Source organism: Amblyraja radiata, chromosome 2 (genome assembly GCF_010909765.2).
Source record: "Amblyraja radiata isolate CabotCenter1 chromosome 2, sAmbRad1.1.pri, whole genome shotgun sequence".
NCBI lineage: Eukaryota > Metazoa > Chordata > Chondrichthyes > Rajiformes > Rajidae > Amblyraja > Amblyraja radiata.
Genome location: NC_045957.1, coordinates 118,919,098 through 118,933,167, shown reverse-complemented (window position 1 = coordinate 118,933,167; position 14,070 = coordinate 118,919,098). Strand labels below are relative to the sequence as shown.

General features: G+C 46.9%; 1 protein-coding gene across 4 annotated transcripts in view; it reads left to right on the top strand.

The window, feature by feature from the left end:
• Nucleotides 1-14,070, top strand: part of atxn1 (ataxin 1) — a 222,609-nt gene that overhangs the window by 71,791 nt on the left and 136,748 nt on the right. For 2 of the 4 annotated variants that reach the window (XM_033014314.1, XM_033014291.1), the window contains exon 3: nt 12,025-12,101. The gene's annotated coding sequence lies outside the window, so the exon portion shown is untranslated. Of the gene's footprint in view, nt 1-7,591; nt 7,654-10,283; nt 10,423-12,024; nt 12,102-14,070 lie in introns of those variants that run through there. The other 2 variants (XM_033014306.1, XM_033014297.1) reach the window with 2 other exon arrangements.

Genomic DNA, 14,070 nt, shown 5'->3' with positions numbered 1-14,070 from the left:
GTTGCGTGTTATCCAGTCAGCGTAAAGATTATACATGATTACAATGAAGCTGTCCACAGTGTACAGATACTGGATACAGGGAATAACGTTCAGTGCAAGATAAACTCCAGTAAAGTCCAATTAAAGACAGCTCAAACGTCTCCAATGGGGGAGATGGGAGGTCAGGACCACTCTCTCATTGGTGAGAGGACGGTTCAATTGTCTGGTAGCAGTTGGGAAGAAACTATCCCTGAATCGGGAGGTGTGCGTTTTCAACCTTCTGTACCTCTGCCTGACGGGAGTGGGGGCATAACAATAGGTGAGAGGGGGGAAGTTTAATGGAGATGTGCAAAGCTGTTTTTTTTAACAGAGACCAGTGGGTGCCTGGAACGCATTGCCAGGGGTGGTGGTGGAGGCATATATGAGAGTAGTGATTAAGAGGCTTTTAGATAGGCACGTGGAAGTGCGGATAGCAGAGGGATATGGGTCATGTACAAGCAGATGTGATCAGATGTGCACGAGATAGCCCGGCTGTTGTGCAGTAGCAAGCAGAAGAAGAAGAAGAAGTTTAAGTAGGCACCATGTTTGGCACAAATATTGTGGGTCGAAGGGCCCGTTCGTGTGTCGCGTGGTTCAATTAGCAACTCCAGTCAAGAGTCACATGTACAATCAATGGAACAATAGACAATAGGTGCAGGAGTAGGCCATTCGGCCCTTCGAGCCAGCACCGCCATTCAATGTGATCATGGCTGATCATCCTTACTTATAACATTCTTACTGAACCAAACTTTTACATGCAAAGGGTGGTGGGTGTATGGAACGAGCTGCCGGAGGATGTAGTGGAGGCAGGGACCATCGCTACATTTAAGAAACATTTAGCCAGGTCCCTGGTGCTATGAGGCAGCAGCTCTACCGCTGCGCCACTGTGCCGTCCCCTTGATCTATGGAGAAAAAGGACTGCGTCGATCACCCCATCACACTCGTTCCATGTTATCCCAGTTTCACATCCTACACACGAGTGGGCAACTGATAGAAACCGATTAACCTACAAACATGCACGTCTTTGGAATGTGGGAGGAAACCGGGCAAAACTCGCGGGGTCACGGGGAGAACATACAAACTACTCACAGTCAACACGTGAGGATCGAACACGGGTTGCGTTCAGTTCTGGGTACCATGTTATAGGAAAGATATTGTCAAGCTTGAAAGGGTTCAGAAGAGATTTACATGGTTGTTGCCAGGACTAGAGGGTGTGAGCTACAGGGAGAGGTTGAGTAGGCCGGGTCTCTATTCCATGAAGTGCAGGAGGATGAGGGGAGATCTTATAGAGGTATACAAAATCATGAGAGGAATAGATCGGGTTAGATGCACAGAGTCTTTTGCCCAGAGTAGGGGAATCGAAGACCAGAGGACATAGGCTCAAGGTGAAGGGGAAAAGATTTAATAGGAATCCGAGGGGTGGCTTTTTCCCAAAGGGTGGTGGGTGTATGGAACGAGCTGCCAGAGGAGGTAGTTTAGGCTGGGGCTATCACATAGTTTAAGAAACAGTTGGACGGGTAAATGGATAGGACAGGTTTGGAGGGATATGGACCAAACGCAGGCAGATGGGACTAGTGTAGATGGGGCATGTTGGCCGGTGTGGGCGAGTTGGGCCAAAGGGCCTGTTTCCACACTGTATCACTCTATGACTCTATCTATTCCCCTCATGATCTTATACACTTGCTGTTATCAGGCAACTGAACCATCTTATCACCAACTAGAGAGGGGTCCTGATCTACCATCTACCTTATTGGAGACCCTTGGACTATCTTTAATCGGACATTACTGGATTTTATCAGGTGGCTTGATTGTATCATATATAGCATTTCAGCTGACTGGATAGCACGCAATAAAAAATAGCTTTTCATTGAACCTCGGTGCACGTGACAATAAACTAAACTAAACTAAACTCTATAAGATCACCCCTCATCCTCCTGCGTTTTAAGGAATAAAGCCCCAGCCTGCTCAACCTCTCCCTATAGCTCAGCCCTCGTGCTGGAATCGTTCCCACACAACGTCTGAAGAAGTGCCTTGTCCCAAAACGTCACCCATTCCTTCTCTCCAGAGATGCTGCCTGTCCCGCTGAGTTTGTGTCTTATCTTTTTGTGTCTATCTTCGGTTTAAGCCAGCATCTGCAGTTCCTTCCTACACATTCAGATATTCAATCGTTTTCAAGTGCTGCAGGCACTAATTGCTGTTTGAAATCGATGAACGATTGTACCACGCTGTACAAATGGAAAGATTTGGTGAGATTTTACTCAGTGCATCATGATCACACCTTAAGCATGGAGTGCACACAGGAACACACTCAATCATAGTAAAACCAACATTTGGCTGCAGTCCTGTCAGGTTTATTGATTTATGTGCAATTAATGTGTTAAGTGCTGCAAAAACAATCATGTCTTGGACGAAACCTGCACCTGTGACAGTAAATGCATGAATTTAATTACAGATTAACTAGGGATTCACTTGGGGGAGAATTTACCTGCAGATGCAATCATTCCTGACATTCCTGTTCATTTTTGATGTTCCTATTTTGTGACAAAATAAGTTTAGTTTAATTTACTGTCACATGTACCGAGGTACAGTGAAAAGATTTTAGTTTAGTTTAGTTTCGAGATACAGTGCAGAAACAGTCCCTTCAGCCCATCTAGTCTGCGCCGACCAGCTATCCCTGCACACTAACACTATCCTACACACACGAAGGACAATTTACATTTATACCAAGCCAATTAACCTACAAACCTGTACGCCTTTGGAGTTCACCAGTTCGCAAGTTATAGTAGAATTAGGCCATTCGGCCCATCGATTCTACTCCATTCAATCATGGCTGATCTCTGCCTCCTAATCCCATTTTCCTGCCTTCTCCCCATAACCCTTGACACCCATTCTATTCAAGAATTTGTCGATTCCTGGAATCATTCATGTAAACCTCCTCTGGACCCTCTCCAGAGCCGGCACATCCTTCCTCAGATATGGGGCCCAAATTTGCTCACAATACACCAAATGTGGCCTGACCAGCGCCTTATAGAGCCTTAATATTACATCAGTCTGAAGAAGGGTCTCGACTGGAAATGTCACCCATTCCTTCTCTCCAGAGATGCTGCCTGTCCGGCTGAGTTACTCCAGCATTTTGTGTCTATCTCAGCGTTATATCTCTGTTTTTGTATTCCAGTCCTCTTGATATAAATGCTGGCATCGAATCTGCCTTGTGGGAGGAAACCGTAGGTCTCGGAGAAAACCACGCAGTCACGGGGAAGAACGTACAAACTCCGTACAGACAGCACCCGTAGTCGGGATCGACTCCGGGTCTCTGGCGCTGTAAGGCAGCAACTCCACCGCTGCACCACTGTGACGCCTGTTTATCAAAGCTTTAGACTTTAGCGTTTAGAGATACAGCGCGGAAACACGCCCTTTGGCCCACCAAGTCCGCGCCAAACAGTGACCAGCCCGTACACTATCAATATCTTACACACTAGGGACACTTTACAATTTGACCAAAGTTGGTTCTATTCTCACCCATCAGTCTCCTGCAGACTCTCAAGAAGAGTCTGTTTAGGAAACGCAAGATCGGGAAATCCAATTTATTTTAGTTTAGAGATACAGAGTGGAATCAGGCCCTTCAGCCCACCGACCAGCAATCGCCCCATACACTAGTTCCATCTTACACAATAGGGACAATTTCACAGAAGCCAATTAACCACTTTGGACGGTGGGAGGAAACAGGATCACCCAGAGAAAACCCACGTGGTCCTAGGGAGAACATACAAACTCCATACAGACAGCAGCACCCCTAGTCAGGCTCGAACCCAGGTCTCTGGCGCTATGGGCTGAGCAGCTCTACCGCTGCGCCACCGTGCTGCCCGCAGTGCTCTGGCTTTCTCCCACATTCCATAAAGAAGCACGGGTTTGTAGGTTAATTGGCTTCTGTGAATTGTACCTGGTGTGTAGGATGCAATTAGCTTCAGGTTTAGTTTAGTTTGTTGTCACGTGTACCGAGGTCAGGTGAGAAGCTTTTGGTGATTGCTGGTCGGTTTGGACCCGCTTCCACGCTGTATCTCTAAACTAAACTACAGCATGGGCATAAAATCACCTTGGTTCCTGTACAAAACTTTTTTAACTCTAGTTTGCATGCCAACTGAATTTCTTAGCCATTTGCATTAAAGCTCCTTTTAATGGATGAAGATACCACCTAGTGTTCAAGTGAAGCAAGTCAAATATAAACTGGAGTAGCTCAGCATTTCTGGAGAAAAGGAATGGGTGACGTTGCAGGTCGAGACCCTTCTGAGACAGTGTCTGAAGAAGGGTCTCGACCTGCAATGTCACACATTCCTTCTCTCCAGAGATGGTGCCTGTCCCGCTGAGTTACTCCAGCTTTTTGTGTCTATCTTCGGTTTAAACCAGCATCCCTACAGAGTTAGGGAGGAGGTGGTTCTGAAGAAGGGTTTCGGCCCGAAACGTCGCCTATTTCCTTCGCTCCATAGATGCTGCTGTACCCGCTGAGTTTCCCCAGCAATTTTGTGTACCTTCCCTACAGAGTTAGTTGTACAGAGCCCTAATACTACACACCTAGAGTATTGTGTGCAGTTTTGGTCCCCTAATTTGAGGAAGGACATTCTTGCTATTGAGGGAGTGCAGCGTAGGTTTACAAGGTTAATTCCCGGGATGGCAGGACTGTCATATGCTGAGAGAATGGAGCAGCAGGGCTTGTACACTCTGGAGTTTAGAAGGATGAGAGGGTATCTCATTGAAACATATAAGATTGTAAAAGGCTTGGACACTCGCGAGGCAGGAAACATGTTCCCGATGTTGGGGGAATCCAGAACCAGGGGCCACAGTTTAAGAATAAGGAGTAAGCCATTTAGAATGGAGAAGAGGAAACACTTTTTCTCACAGAGAGTGGTGAGTCTCTGCCTCAGAGGGCGGTGGAGGCAGGTTCTCTGGATGCTTTCAAGAGAGAGCTAGATAGGGCTCTTAAAAATAGCGGAGTCAGGGGATATGGGGAGAAGGCAGGAACGGGGTACTGATTGGGGATGATCAGCCATGATCACATTGAATGGCGGTGCTGGCTTGAAGGGCCGAATGGCCTACTCCTACACCTATTGTCATCCATAGTTCCCTCCTACACAAGTCAAATATATGCTCTCTGAAACAATTCCAAGTCTTTGCTGGGTTTTAACTCGAAGCTGGATGTGCTGTTAGTTTAGTCTGGTCCTGTGAATTGGCGGCAGTGGTGCAGCGGTACAGTTGCTGCCTCACAGCACCGGGGAGCCAGGTTCAATTCTGACTACAGGTGCTGTCTGTATGGCGTTTGTACGTTCTCCTTGTGACCAAGTGGGCTTTCTCCGGATGCTCCAGGTTCCTGCCAGATGACAAAGAAGTGCAGGTTTGTAGGTTAATTGGCTTCTGTAAAATTGTCCCCAGTGTGTAGGATAGAGCTAGTGTACGGGGAGATTGCTTGTCGGCACGGACTCGGTAGACCAAAGGGCCTGTTTCCATGCTGTATCTCTAAACTAAAGTTAACTATGTTCAAATTAAATTGGAGTTTCTTAAGCAGCAGAAGACTGATGGATGAGAGTAGAACCAGGCAAGGGCTGTGAAACAGTGCATCATCAAACACTTTACAACATGTGGGGAGAATATAAACCAAACCTGGAGTAGAAATTTGTGGAAGCAAAGAACTGCAGATGTTGGTTTACAAAAAAAAGACACAAAGCGCTGGAGTAACTCAGGCAGCATCTCTGGTGGACATGTTAAGGTGACGTTTCCGGTTGGCACCTTTCAACTATCCATGTTCTCCAGAGATGCTGCCTGACATGCCGAGTTACTCCAGCACTTTGTATCTTCTTTTTTTGTAAACTAGCATCTGCAGTTCCTTGGTTCCACTTCCTACACATTCGGGGCAATTTTACAGAGACCAATTAACCAACAAATCCGCATATCTTTGGGATGCGGAAGGAAACTGGAGAACCTGGACCATGCAGTCACAGGGAGAATGTGCAAACTCCACACAGACAGCAACCGAGGTCAGGATCGAACCCGGGTCTCTGGAGCTGTTAGTGCTGTTCTACCAGCTACTCCACTCTGCCACCCAAGTCAAGAGTGCTATCCTCTGAGCCATACAATGTACTACATTCTTCGGCCCCTTCAGTCGTGGCTGACCATGGGTGCCTCCAGGATGATATTCCCTATATGGAGTGGTGCACAGACTGGTGCACAGACAGCCACCCCACGGTCCTTGACAGATCTGGGTCAGGATCCAGTGGCATGGAGTCCAAGACGACCGGAGACCCTTTTCTGCTGCAGCCTTCATCCGCCTTCCCAGCCGTTGTGACGCTCCACTAAGGGCAGGCATCGTCCTCCGCCTGTTCCACCGTTGAGATCTTGGTCGGATTGCTCTTTGTCAGAGACCTCCCCCTCGACCTTACCGCCATGGGTGGCCCTACCAGGAGCATAGCTCCAGACGGCATCACTCTCAGGATCTCAGGTCCACACAAGCTTCTCCACCAAGGTGACAATCCACGGAGAAGATGGAGTAAGTGTATCACACATAGTGCAACACACTACATAATATACTACAAATTCTGTGCCTATCTTCAGTTTAAACCAGCATCTACAGTTCCTTCCTACACATAGCATGTTTACCACAACTCAGGGCCAATCTCTACCTTCACTTTTATTACTGCATTTAAAATTAAATATTTAAAATATATGTATAATGAAATGCTGAGAATTTATGATTATAAAGCAAATTTTACGTATTACAATAACAGACGAGTTTTAGTTTTTTTATATTTTAGGGAAATAGCGCGGAAACAGGCCCTTCGGCCTATCGTCAGCACCGGTCAGCACACTAACACTATCCTACACACACTAGGGACAATCTTACATTCATACCAAGCCAATTAAACCTGTACGTCTTTGGAGTGTGGGAGAAACAGAAGAGACCGGGAGAACGTACAAACTTCGTACAGACAGCAACCGTGGTCGGGATCGAACCTGAGTCTCCGGCGCTGTAAGTGCTGTAAGGCAGCAACTCTACCGCTGTGCCCGTTTGTTAACAGCTGTGATACATTTTAAATTGAGATCAACCAGTAGTAGGCAGGAACGGGGTACTGATTGGGGATGATCAACCATGATCACGTTGAATGGCGGTGCTGGCTCGAAGGGCTGAATGGCCTACTCCTGCACCTATTGTCTATTATCTATTGTCTAGATTGTTTGATTGCCATGGATGAGATTTTGTCTACTATTCAATTTGAGAATGCAAATAATATTTTTTTAAACTAGAAAAATAATGTAATTCATTTATAACATTTATCTTAACTAGATAATTACAATATTTTATGAATGGAAAAGGGGTCAGATTCTAATTTAGAAATGCTACAATTGAATGAATATTAAAAATATACTGGGTGGTTACGTTCTACATAGTGGTTGAGTGGTTACGTTCTACCATCTGCATGAGGAGGGATCATTTGCCATGGTTACAACATTTTTATATGGCACGATACACCAAAAAATAAAAAAACAGTCCTCCTAAAAATACCTCTTTTTATGCTTATTTTTGTAGGAAATGCAGTTTGTGATGTTAATAAACACTGCACCATGTTACTGTTGGATGATAAGAAAATGGTAAATGCACTAATTTACATTGTTAAAAAGTTCATCTTAAAATCCTAAACAATCGTATAAGTTCATTAGAAAATTAAGCTGATCCAGAAGTAAGCAAGCGCCTTAGAAACATAGAAAATAGGTGCAGGAGTAGGCCATTTGGCCCTTCGAGCCAGCACCGCCATTCGATATGATCATGGCTGATCATCCAGAATCAGTAGCCCGTTCCTGCCTTTTCCCCCTATCCCTTGATTCCGTTAGCCCGAAGAGCTAAATCTAACTCTCTCTCGCCTTGTGTTGAGTTTAAACACGAGAATGTTCCCAGGAATGAGTGGGTTAACATATGATGAGCGTTTGAAGGCACTGGGCCTGTACTCGCTGGAGTTTAGATGGATGAAGGGGGACCTCAGTGAAACATACCTAATAGTGAAAGCCCTGGATAGAGTGGTTGTGGAGAGGATGTTTCCACTAGTGGGAGAGTCTGTGGAGAGGATGTTTCCACTAGTGGGAGAGTCTGGTACAGGCCACAAAAATACCTGCTATAATGTGGTGATCTTCCCCAGAGGGACATTGATGCAGTGAAGCACTGTCCCTGGACCTGTGGGCCTGGTGTGTTCCCAGTCCCCCGCACCCCCTCCCAGCCAAACGAGGCCAGGCCAGGCCCCGCCACTATGTTTATTCCTTGGAACGCAGGAGGCATGGTCTTATAGAGGTGTATAAAATCAATATAGGGTTGGATAGAGTGGATGTGGAGAGGATGTTTCCACCAGTGGGAGTGTCTAGGACCAGTGGTCATAGCCTCAGAATTAACGGATGTTCCTTTAGGGAGGAGACGAGGAGGAATTTATTTAATCAGAGGGTGGTGAATCTGTGAATCTTTGCCACAGAAGGCTGTGAAGGCCGTCAATTGATATTTTAAAGTAGAGATGCATAGATTCTTGATTAGTACAGTTGTTAGGGGTTATGGGGAGAAGGCAGGTGAATGGAGTTAGGAGGGAGATCAGCCATGGTTGAATGGTGTAGTCTTAATGGGCCGAATGGCCTAATTCTTCTCCTATCACTTATGAACTTATGAGAAGAGTAGACTGGGTGGATGCACAGAGTCTCTTGCCCATAGTTGGGGAAATCGAGAACCAAAGGACATAGGTTTTAAGGTGAAAGAGGAAAGATTAACAGGATCTTAAGAGTTATCTTTTTCACACAGAGGGAATGAGCTGCCTATTGAGATAGTTGAGGCAAGTACTATCACAATGTTTAAGAGACATTTAGACAGGTAAATCAATAGGACAGGTTTAGAGGGATATGGTCCAAGCGCAGCCAGGTGGGACTAGTGTAGATGGGGCATGTTGGTCAGTATGGGCAAGTTGGGTCGAAGGGCCTGTGTGATTATGAATAGATCGGGTAAATGCACAGAGATGTTTACCCAGCGTAGGGGAATCGAGAACCAGAGGACATAGGTATAAGGTGAGAGAGTGGTAAAGAATGAATGGGAACCTGAGGGGCAACATTTTCACATAAAGTATGTAGTTGAGGCAGGGAGTATTACAACATTTAAGAAACATTTAGACAGGTACATGGATAGGACAGGTTTATGGGCCAATCGCAGGCAGGTGGGACTAGTGCAGATGGGGCATGTAGGTCGGTGTGGGCAAGTTGGGCCGAAGGGCCTGTTTCCACGCTGTATCACTCTATGAATCGATTGGGTAGATGCATAGAGTCTGAAGATGGGTCTTGACCCGAAATGTCATCCCTTCCTTTTCTCCAGAGATGCTGCCTGTCCTGCTGAGTTACTCCAGCATTTTGTGTATATCTTCCGACACAGACTTGTTTACCTGGGGTAGGGGAAATCGACAACCAGAGGACATATGCTTAAGGAGAGGGGGGAAATATTAAATAGGACCCTGGGGGGTAACTTTTTCACACAGAGGGTGGCGGGTGTATGGAACGAGCTGCCGGAGGAGGTAGTTGAGGCACAATTAAGAAACATTTAGACAGGTACATGGGTAGCAGAGTTTTGGAGGCATATGGGCCACACATAGGCAAGTGGGACAAGTGTAGATGGGACATGTTGGACGGTGTGGGCAAGTTATGCCGAAGTGCTGTGTCCATGCTGTATGACTATGATTCTATGAATACATCGGGTAAACACACAGGGGTGACAATAGACATTAGGTGCAGGAGTAGACCAAATCATGAGGAAAATTGAGAGTTTAAATGCACAGTCTCTTGCCCAGAGTTGGGGGAATTGAGAACCAGAGGACATAGGCTCAAGGAGAGGGAGAGGGAGAGGGAGAGGGAGAGGGAGAGGGAGAGGGAGAGGGAGAGGGAGAGGGAGAGGGAGAGGGAGAGGGAGAGGGAGAGGGAGAGGGAGAGGGAGAGGGAGAGGGAGAGGGAGATTAAATAGGAATCTGAGGGGTAACTTTTTCATACAGAGGGTGGTGGGTGTATGGGGCACATCCAGCTGCCAGAGGAGGTAGTTGGGGCACATTTAAGAAACAGTTAGACAGGTGCATGGAAAGGACGGGTTTGGAGGGATATGGGCCAAACACAGGCAGGTGGGACTAGTGTAGATGGGGGCATGTAGGTCGGTGTGGGCCAGTTGGGCCGAAGGGCCTGTTTCCACACTTCTCTGTGTGTGTGTGTGACTCCCTCCCTCCCTCCCTCCCTCTCGCCGCGGCTCCGCCCGGAGCCGGTAACATCGGCGCTCGCTCACTCACTCACGCAGGAAGATGGTGACCGTCAGGGAAGCAGGAAGCGGCGGCGGCCTCGGGATGAGGGGAGAAATACAAGGTGTCGTCCCTCGTTTACTTCCCTCACACCTTCCCCCTTCCCATTCCCCATTACCCCTTACACCTCACCCCTCGCCCCTCTCCCCTCGCCCCTCTCCCCTCGCCTCTCTCACCTCGCCCCTCGTCGGCCCCCTTTTGCCAGAACCTTCCGTGGCCGTGGCGGCGGGTAGTGGATGATGATGATGATGATGATGTGTCGTCGCTGCGGCCGCGGCCGCTCGGAGCTCCGGGGTCTTGGCCTAGGCCTGGTGTCGGTGTCGGGGCCCACCCTCCATCCATCCCCCCTCCACCCCGGCATCAAACCCCCTCCACCCCGGCATCAAACCCCGGCATCAAACCCCCTCCACCCCGGCATCAAACCCCGGCATCAAACCCCCTCCACCCCGGCAGAGCAGGTCCAGCTGTCAGCGCCAGTCGCCGTGGCGTCCACGGCCCGCTAAACAACCCCGGCAACGGGCAACTGTTTTCATAGTAAATGTAATATCTATGTATGTGTGTGTGTGTGTGTGTGTATAAATGGTGTATGCATATGCTTGGGTGTGTGTGAAAAATATATGTGTGTGGATGTCAGTGTGAGTATGTCAGTGTGTGTGTATGAATATTTGTGCGTGCGTATAAATGTGTGTACTGTGTGTGTGTGAATTTGGGCGTGTATGAATGTGTGTGTGTGAGCGTGTTGTATGAATGTGTGTGTGTGTGTGTGAGCGTGTTGTATGAATGTGGGTGTGTGAATGTATGTGTATGAGTGTATGAATGTGGGTGTGTGTATGAATGTGTGTGTATTAGTATGTGTGGGTATGTGTATGAATGTGTGTGTTTATTAGTATGTGTGGGTATGTGTATGAATGTGTGTGTTTATTAGTATGTGTGGGTATGTGTATGAATGTGTGTGTTTGAATGTGGGAGTGTGTGTGTGTGTATGAATGTGTGTGTTTATTAGTATGTGTGGGTATGTGTATGAATGTGTGTGTATGAATGTGTGTGTTTGTATGAGTGTGTGTTTGTGTGTTTGAGTGTACTTGTTTGAAAGTGTGTTTGTGTGGCATATGTATGTTGCATGTGTGTGCGTGTATGTTTGTGTATGTGTATATTTGTAGGTTTGTGTGTGTATATGTTTGTATGAATGTGTGGTATAAAAATGTGTGTGTGAATATGTGAGTATGAATGTGTGTGTGTGTGTGTGGATATTTATGTGTCTATGAATTTGTGGGTGTGTGTGAGGGTGTGCCTGTGGGTATGTGTGTGTGTGTGTATGAATGTGTGTGTGGGTGTGCATGAATGTGTGTGTGTGTGTGTGTGTGTGTATATGGGTGTGTGTGAATGAATGTGTGGTGTGCATGTGTATGTATATATGGGTGTGTGTATATGTGTACTATGTGTACAGTATGAATATATGTGTATGAATGTGCATGTTTATATGTGCGTGTGTGTGCCACACCCACATACACGTACATATACACATACATACGCCTATATATATTTGTTGTGGTAAAACGAAAAGTGCAGGATTAACTTGTCAGCGGGACAGGCAGCATCTCTGGAGGGAAATGGACACACAATGTTTATTTATTTATTTTTTTGTTTGTCTGCCCTGATTTTGCAGATTACCGGCGACAAGCTGCTTCCCTCTGTGAGAAACCAAGTCACCGAGAGTGCGAGGAGTCCAGCGAGCTGCGGCAGGTAAGGAAGAGAGGTAGAGGGGCGGTGGGAAAGAGTGGGGGTTGGGGGATTAAACCCCAGTTGATTGTCACTGTTTCCAGAGCCCAGCGAGTTACCTTGGCCCTGAGATACAGCTGCCGTCCTGATTTATTGATCCTCATTTTTCTGATGAATTTGGGTAACGTGGACATTATTGATAAAGTATATTCTGGATTTGTCCTTGAAATGGTCTGAGTTGTCACCTTCATTAGTTGCAGCCTGCATATGAAGTTCGAGATTTTGATTGTGACTAGAAAGGGAGGGGATCCTTTAAGAATGAGGAGTAAGCCATTTAGAACGGAGACGAGGAAACTTTTTCTCACAGAGAGTGGTGAGTCTGTGGAATTCTCTGCCTGAGAGGGCAGTGGAGGCAGGTTCTCTGGATGCTTTCAAGAGAGAGAGAGAGAGAGATAGATAGGGCTCTTAAAAATAGCGGAGTCAGGGGATATGGGAAGAAGGCAGGAATAGGGTACTGATTGGGGATGATCAGCCATGATCACATTGAATGGCGGTGCTGGCTCAAAGGGCCAAATGGCCTACTCCTGCACCTATTGTCTATTGGGTCCAGGTAATAAATTAATGTCAAAATAGTTTAGTTTGTTGTCTCGTGCACCTAGGTACAGTGAAAAGCTTTTGTTGCGGGCTAACCAGTCAGCAGAAAGACAATACATTATTACAATTAAACCATGCACAGTGTACAGATACATGATAAGGAAATAACGTTTAGTGCAAGGTAAAGCCAGTGAAATCTGATCAAAGATAGTCCGAGGTTCTCCAAATGAGGTAGATCAGGACTGCTCTCAAGTTGTTGTAAGATGGTTCAGTTGCCCGTTAACAGCTGGGAAGAAACTGCCCCTGAATCTGGAGGTGTGCGTTTTGTCCGATGGGAGGGAGAATGAATGAATACGTTTATTGGCCAAGTATGTACACATATAAGGAATTTGCTCGCAAGTAACAACACGACATACAGTAACAATTAAGAATGACACATAAAACATTAAACATTAATAATAAAACATTACAGTTTAAACATGTGAATGAAATAAAATACCAGAGCTAAAGGAGGCTACAGACTTTTGGTTATTGAATTGAGCTACTACTCGTGGAACAAAGCTGTTTTAATATCTGGCTGTGGTAGCTTTGACAGTCCAGAGTTGCCTTCCAGAGGGAAGTGCTTCAAAGAGTTTGTGGCCAGGGTGAGAGGGGTCGGAGATGATCTTATCCGCTCGCTTCCTGGCCCTTGCGGTGTACAGTTAGTCAATGGAGGGAAGGTTGCAGCCAACAACCTTCTCAGCTGATCGGACGATTCGCTGCAGCCTCCGGATGTCGTGCTTGGTGGCTGAGCCAAACCAGACCATGATGGAGAAGGTGAGGACAGACTCAACGATGGCCGTGTAGAATTGGACCATCATTGCCTGTGGCAGATTGTGTTTCCTCAGCTGCCGACGGAAGTACATCCTCTGTTGGGCCTTTTTGACTGTGGAGTGTTGAAGAGGGAGTGGCCAGCATGCGACTCGTCCTTGATAATACTGCTGGCCTTGCCGAGGCAGCATGAGGTATAAATGGGGTCAGTGAAAAGGAGGTTTGTTTGTGTGATGGTCAGGGCTGCGTTCACAATTCTCTGGTGTGTAATTAGTGTGGTACATGGTGTAGATGTTGTGTAACTAGCAGTGGTACATAAAGGTGGCTATCTTCAAGTGCTCATGCTCCTGTACAGATAGGCAAGTTTGCAAGAAGCCTTTAGTGTGTTGCTGGCAATGAAATTGTGCCTCTGGTTCTGGGGGGGGGGGGGGTCCTGTGGTGGCTCCTAAGGGTCGTGCCATCATACTGCCGAACCCCTCGGCACAGGAGTGGTGCAGTCCGGAGGCGGCCCTTAGCCGGAGGGTTTAAAAGGCAGGGGTTTGGGTGCCATCTTCCGCTAGTTTCGTCCTCCCTACAACCGGGAGGAATA